The 7,793-nt window shown below is 35.6% G+C and overlaps 1 protein-coding gene across 1 annotated transcript in view; it reads right to left on the bottom strand.

Moving 5' to 3' along the window:
- Window positions 1-6,011, bottom strand: part of LOC107613772 — a 9,881-nt gene extending 3,870 nt beyond the window's left edge. The window contains exon 1 of the mRNA XM_021109893.1: window positions 5,997-6,011. The gene's annotated coding sequence lies outside the window, so the exon portion shown is untranslated. The remainder of the gene's footprint in view (window positions 1-5,996) is intronic.

Below are 7,793 nucleotides of genomic sequence, written 5' to 3'. Positions count from 1 at the left end.
AAAAAGATATTCAAACAATAATAATGATAAAATAATTTCTATATAATTTGTTTTAATTAAAAAATAATTCAAATATTTAATTAATAGTTAATTTATCCTGTAAACAGTTAAATTTTAATAGAATTACTTATTTACCTTTATCTTTTATCATCATCATTACTGCTATCATCTATATCGTTGTGCCAATATTCTATCTCGCTGCCCCACTCCCATTGGTATCACCACCACCATCAACATCATCACTGACATCATCATCGCATTCTATCTTGTCATTACTAAGGGTGGTAATGGGTAGGGTAGGGTAGGGTTTGGATCTAACCTTACCCTATCTGCGGATTGAAAATATTCCAACCCTAACTCTACCCATTTTTAACCCGCGGGTCCTGATTATACTCGCAGGTTACCAAAAAGATGCAACATTATTATATAACTTGATCATAATTTAAAATAGAATTGATTTTTATGTAAAAAAATATAACAAATTACCAATTAATGATCTTTTATTAGTGACTAAGGATATTTTGTATTTAGTGAGAGGTTTTTAGTTCAACATCTACTTAAAACATATATATATATATATAGAGGGTGCGGATTGGTCGGATAGGGTTGAGGCTCAACCCGCACCCTACCCAACCCGCACGAGAATCCTACTCATACCCTACCTTACCCGCTACAGACCAGGTTGGCAACCGTACCTGACCGGATTGGGTACCCGCGAGTAAGGTGCATGTTGCCATCCCTAGTCATTACTACCAACCACTAGTCTTTAATTTCTACCATGAAATGCCAAATCATCTTTATCAATACCATACACCCAAAATCATCATCAACAATAAAAATAATAGATCGAAATCATAAAAAAAAATGATAAAGGAGGTAGGTATTAGGGTTGTACCAAGAAGCATAAAAGATAATAGAGAGAGAATAGAGAAGGAGTAATATATTACTGAAATGAATTATATCACTCAAGGAACTTGGGCCTAGCTAGTTTATATAACATACACCCTTAGTAGACCTGAGAGAGTTAATTAATTCATCTAAAAACTGAACAGCAAATTATAATTTATATCTAACTCTATAACTATCTCACTCACTAACACCTCCCTCAAACTTAGTTGTGGATTTTGAATCACTCTAAGTTTGAATTTGAACTTATTAAACAAGCTAACAGAAAGGGGCTTAGTAAATGTATCAGCCACTTGATCAGCGACAGATATATTGACAACATACAACTCTTTACTGTTAACTCTATCATGTAGAAAATGCAAATCAAGCTATAAATGCTTGCATCGGCTGTGAAGAACAGGATTTGCTGCCAACAAACACGCACTTTGGCTATCCGAATAAATAGTGGGAGGGATAGGCTGCGGGATACAAAGTTCTTACAACAACTGCTGCAACGAGATGAGTTCTTCTTGAGCAGTGGCAAGTGCTCGATACTCTGTCTCTGTAGAAGGCCTGGACACCTTAGACTACTTGCCACTCTTCCAAGATATTAAATTGCTTCCCATGAACACACAGTACCCACTGATGGATCTCCGATCATCCAAATCGGCTCCCCAATCTGCATCAGCAAAGGAAATCAAACGATAGTCAGTACACTTATGAAAAACTAAACCATCACTTACCGTCCCTTGAACATAGCGCAGTATACGCTTGATAGCTTTCTAGTGATTAATAGTTGGAGAGTGCATGAATTGAGATACCTTATTGACGGAATAGGATAATTTTGGACGAGTGATCGTCAAATACTGCAAGGCACCTACAATAGATCGATAATGCTTGGGATCTTCATAGACATCAGAATCATTTTGTGTTAGCTTAAGAGATGAAATAATGGGAGTGGACATTGATTTCGAACCAGACATCCTTGACTTCTTCAACAATTCACTAGCATACTTGGATTGACTTAATAAGACTCTTCCACTGTCCAAATAATTCACTTCCAATCCAACAAAGTAGCTCAGCTTACCTAAATCTTTTAAAGAAAAAATTTTATTTAACTCTAGTATTAAAGTATCTATATCAGAATTGGAGCTGCCAGTTAGAATGATATCATCCACATAAGCTAGTAAATATAAAGCAGATGTATTAGTTCTTCTAACAAATAAAGAGTGATCAGATTTTGTGTTTTCAAAGCCAAAGTGTTTTAAAGTGTTAGCAAGAGTATTGAACCATGCCCTTGGAGCCTATTTAAGGCCATAAATAGCTTTATGCAATTTACATACCAGAGATAAATCTGATGATGCAAATTGGTCAGGCTGATGCATATAAACGTTTTCAGCAAGCATTCCATTTATAACGCATCTGCTAGCCATTAGTAAGCGCAAGGAAAAGTACAATTCTTACAGTCTGAGGTCGTATAACTGGGCTGTAGACTTCCTCAAAATCTATTCCTTCATGTTGATGAAAGCCTTTCGCTACTAGGCGTGCCTTGTAGCGTAATATATCCCCAATTGAGTTTTTCTTTATTGCAAAAACTCATTTACAAGGCACCACTGTGGAATTAGGTGGAGGAAGTTGTAGAGACCATGTCTTGCATCTCATAAGAGCATTGTACTCAGTTTGCATAGCTTTCTTCCAATGATCAAACTGCACAGCATGCTTGGCATTTTTTGGTAATGTTTTCAAGCAATATGGATCAGTTGTAGTTGTGGAGATATAGGTTTTTGGCTCGGTAATGCCATTTTTTGACCGAGTTATCATTTGATGAGTAGTTGTGGGATGAGAGGCAATAGTAGGTGCATTGTTAAAAGGGATATAGACTTCATTTTCACTAATTGGAATTGAGTTGGAAGGTGGCTGGTCAGAGGTATAAGAAGGTACATGGATATTATTTATAGTGTTGTCAATATGTATAGGTTGAGAATGTGATGGGATGGGTATAAATGATGAGGGAATTGGAATCAGGGATTCAGATGGAGCAGTACTTGATGGTTGGGAATTTGGAGAGGATGCTGGTGTTTCTCTGAAATGCTCATTGTAAGGAAAGAGTTTTTCTTCAAAGATCACATGTCGAGCAAGGTACAATTTTTCAGATTTCGATAGACATTTATATCCCATGTGTTGGTTGTCATAACCAAGAAATATACACAATTCTGATCTGTAATCCATCTTCCTCTTGTTGTATGGCCTTAAATAAGGGTAGCATCCACACCCGAAGATCTTTAATGATTGATAATCTGGTTTTTGATGGAAAATAACCTCAAAAGGTGAGTTAGCTTGCAACACAGGAGTCGGTAGTCTATTAATAAGGTGAGCCGCAGTGGTGAAGGCATCTTCCTAGAATTGAAAAGGTAAGCCAGCTGTTGCAAGCATAGACAATCCCATCTCTGTTATATGTCTATATTTACGTTCAACACTACCTTACTGCTCATGTGTATATGGACAAGCCAACCTGTGAGCAATACCTTCATTTTGAAGAAAACATGTAAAAGCTTGTGATAAAATTCTAAGCCATGATCGGTTTGAAGAGATTTTAATTTGAAACCTGTTTGGACTTCCATTAAAGTTTTAAAATTTTGAAAAGCAGTTAAAACTTGAGACTTATGAGTCAATAGAAAAATGCAAGTGAATTTAGAAAAAGCATCAATGAAGCACACATAGTATTTGAAACCATTTCTAGAAGCTATTGGTGAAGTTCCCAAATATCACCATAGACCAATTCCAAGGGAGAAGTGTAATTGTGTTAAGAGGTTTGAAATGATTATTTGTGCATCTTAGCAATAGAACAAAATTCACATACCAAATGAGTATTAGAGTTATAATAAGATTTGATATCACATTTCTTAAGAACATCAAGTACAGTTTTGATGCCACAATGTCCAAGTCTTTTATGCCATATTTCAAAATTATTGGGTCTACACAAAATAGACTTGAAAGCAACAGGAGAAGAAATAGCATTACAGGAATCATTATTATGATGGGCATTAGTATTAGTAGTATATGCTGAAGTAATAGCATTAGAAGGATCAATCGTACAATAAGCAAGAGTATTAGCAGTATCTAGAGAGGATATAGCATTGGAAGAGTCATTATTATGATGAGCGTTAGTATGAGTAGTATATAGCGGTGATATAGCATTATATGAATCATTATTATGAATAGCATTAGGATGATTAGTAGATGGAGATGATATAGTGGACACATCAACAACGTTTTTATTATTAAAAGTAAGAGAATGTACAGACTTGGCATCAATAGCATTCTGAACTTCAGAATTTGGGGAGTTAACAGACTTAGACACATATTTATGCACATTTTGAGAGGGCTCACATTTGTTTCTTGACACAGCAACTGAATTTGTTGATAAATAAGAATTATTATAACAAGAGCCAGAATTTGAATCAGCAAAAGAAGACACAAGAGATTTATTCAAACACAATCTTGGAACAACTTAATTTTGAAGCTTATAAATTCCTCCCTCAGCAGTGCCTTGGAGAAGAAGCTTCCAGGAATCCTGATCAGGCACAGCACAATAGTTAGGCCAGAACTCAAAATACACATGATTATCCGCTGCAAATTTTGAGACGCTTAAAAGATTTTGTGTGATAATTGGTGTATGAAGAAGATTATGCAATTTGTAATACATATTATGAGAACTATCATATAACAAAGAGGAACCTATAGTAGGGACAGAAATACCTTGACCATTACCCACAAAGAGATCAAGACCTTGAGCATTATTGTTGGCAGCCATAAGATTGTTGCGATCATTAGTCACGTGGTGGCTTGCACCCGAATCAGGGTACCATGAAGATTCTGCCACAGAGGATGATGATGGTGCAGTGTAATATGCGCGAGGTTAGTGAAAATTGGAAGATGGCGGTGGTGGGACAGAATTGCCAAAGGGGATTTGAGCGGCATTTTGAGAAGAGTTATTCTAGAAATTTTGGTCAAAACGGAAGTAACATGTTTGCACAACATGGCCAAGGCAGCTACAGAGTTGGCATTGAGGACGTGGAGGGAAAATCTTCCTCCTCTTCCAAATCTACCACCTCTGGCACGACGAGCAAACATGCCTCTACCATTATTGGTAAAGAACATGGATGGCTGAGTTAAATTCGCCATGGGTATACCAGTTTCTGGTAGCTTAAAGCGATCTAGCATATCTTCATATGCTAGCAAAAATGATTCTGCTTCAACTACAGTAAAGGAAGATAACCTAGACATGACGGATGAGATATAACTTGAGAATTCTTCTGGAAGACCATCAAGAATAATTTGGGTATGGTCATCATTAGGAAGTTGATATCCAATTGAGAAGAGTGCATCAACAAGCTTTTGAATTTTCTGAAGATATTCTTTCACTGAACCAGTTTTTCTTACAGATCGCAGTTGTGATTTGAGACTTTGAATTTTGGTCTTGGATGTGGTAGTGAAGTAGGACTGAATGATGATCCATGCCTCATGAAACAAGGTGCATTGAACAATTCTGTTCTTGAACAAATCGGAAATTGAGGCAAGAAACCAAGTGAGAAGGGCAAAATCCTTTTTCTTCCATTCCTTGAAAGTTTGTGATTCATTGTTTGCGGCTTTTTCGGCATCAATACTGAATCTTGAAGGGACTTTAGATCCATCGAGATGATCTTGTAACTCAAGAAGCTCAATCGTGAGAAGAACTTGTTGAGATCAAGTAGAAAAATTATTTTCCGCCAATTTATCAAACCAGGGAAGCTTTGTTAGAATTGTCAGCAAGAACTAACGCCATTGATGAAATATGATGAAGGAAAACAAATACAGATGTTAAAGAACAAAGTGAAGAATAGATGATTACGGGAAGAAGGAAAAAAAATTATGAGAATTCAGAACTCTTGATACCATATTAGGGTTGTACCCAAAAGCATAAAAGAGAATAGAGAGAGAACAGAGAAGGAGTAATGTATTACTGAAATCATGGTTCTGAAAACCGGGAACCGGTTACCTAGCCGGTCCGGGTAACGTAGAAACCGCCTGACAAAAAACCAGTAAAAAAACCGGTCGAATCGGCGGTTAACCGGCGAACCGAAAGAATCGTTCGGTTTTTTTGCGGTTTAGTGGTTTGCAACTTCAATGCCAAACGACGTCGTTTTGGCTAAAAAAAAAAAAAAAAAAAAAAAAGACAAAGGCGTACGCGAACCTAACCCTCTCATCAGTCTCACTCACCTAAATCCCTAACCCACTACGGTGCTACAACCCTCTCTCTCTCTCAGCCAGGCGCCAGCAGCCCCCGCCTCCTCGTCTCGCTCTCAGCCAACAACAGCAATCTCCGGCGACCCATCGTCCGAAAAGCTGACCACCATTCTTACCTTCCCTCTTCTCTTCTCGCCTCTCCTTTTCCCTTCAAACGCTTCTGCCCCCACTCAGCTCTCGTCACTGCCACAGAGAGAAGCTGAATCTCTCTGCCCTGCATTGTTCCGCCGCGAGCTCAGCCGGCCACCACCAACTCTGGGCGGCACTACTTCTGCTCTTCTTCCCCTTTTTATTTCCCAGTCTGTCTCTGCTACATTCCAGGTCCCCTGCTTTATCCCTGCTTCCTGCTCTGTTTCTTTACTTTCTTTTATTAATTCTGTTATTAATTTTAGTTAGATTGCTGATTAATCATAATATAGAATTAAGAAATTGGTTCTTTTTTGTTTTCTTTCCTTCTTCTCTGATATTATCATTATTGTTTGGTTTTGGGATCTTTTCCAATTTCTGCTTTTAAAATTATTTTTAAATTTTTTAATAATTTTATTTAATATTTAATTAAACCGGTTGAACCCCGGTTGAATCCCGGTCGAACCAGTGAACCATTGAACCAGTGACCTCACCGGTTTATTGACCGGTCCGGTTCTCGCAACCTTGACTGAAATAAATTATATCACTCAAGGAACTTGGGCTTAGCTAGTTTATATAACATACACCCTTAGTATAATTAATTCCTCTAAAAACTGAACAGTAAATTATATCTAACTCTATAACTATCTCGCTCACTAACAGTAGGAATATGCAAAGAAAGAATGAAATAGATATTTTTATGTCATAAATAGTAAATAAGAACTAAATATATTATTCTCTTTTCTAATAGGAGAGACAAAATATATAAAAAAATTTAATAATTTCATAATTAACAACAATATATAATTTAAGTTTTAACTAATTTGTAATATTATTTAATAGAATATAAAGGTAAATATAATTAAACTCTACCGTTAACGATGCACATTATGAAATTGTTATGTGTTTATCTCAATTGTCGATACTTCTACTTATCTTAAACTTGAACATTTCTTTGGAGAATTTGACATTATAGTACAAAATCTCTTTCCATAATTGTGATAAATCATTTTTTACATTGTCATACGTTAAGTTCTGGACAAAATTTTTTGTATAAATGTTTAATTTATCTTCAACAATTATATTATGCAATATAATATAAGTTCTTATTATATTGTAAGTTTTTTTCTCTCCCAAAAATGCATTAAACCTCATATAACTACAAGTGTGTATTTAACACTTCGAATGTTCGCTTCACGTACGTCTTTTCTGTATCTTTTTAGTATTTAGCAAATAACTATGATTTGGAAAAATAGACGTTTTCATCCTTAAAATCTAGCGATTTTACTTCAAATAAATTCTTTTTTTAATGATTATTTTTTTAAAAAATAAAACAGATGTCTAGTAATTGAATTTGGTTTTGATTTTTCATATGCATTTCTAAATACTTATTCAAATATTTTTACAAGAATTTAAATTAAATATATAAGTAATTTGATAAATATAAAATTTATTTATCAACGACGAATCTAAAAATTTTAAATCATGGAAAGAAA

The sequence above is a fragment of the Arachis ipaensis genome, chromosome B08 (assembly GCF_000816755.2).
Source record: "Arachis ipaensis cultivar K30076 chromosome B08, Araip1.1, whole genome shotgun sequence".
Taxonomy (NCBI): domain Eukaryota; kingdom Viridiplantae; phylum Streptophyta; class Magnoliopsida; order Fabales; family Fabaceae; genus Arachis; species Arachis ipaensis.
This window is presented reverse-complemented; position numbering and strand designations above follow the sequence as displayed.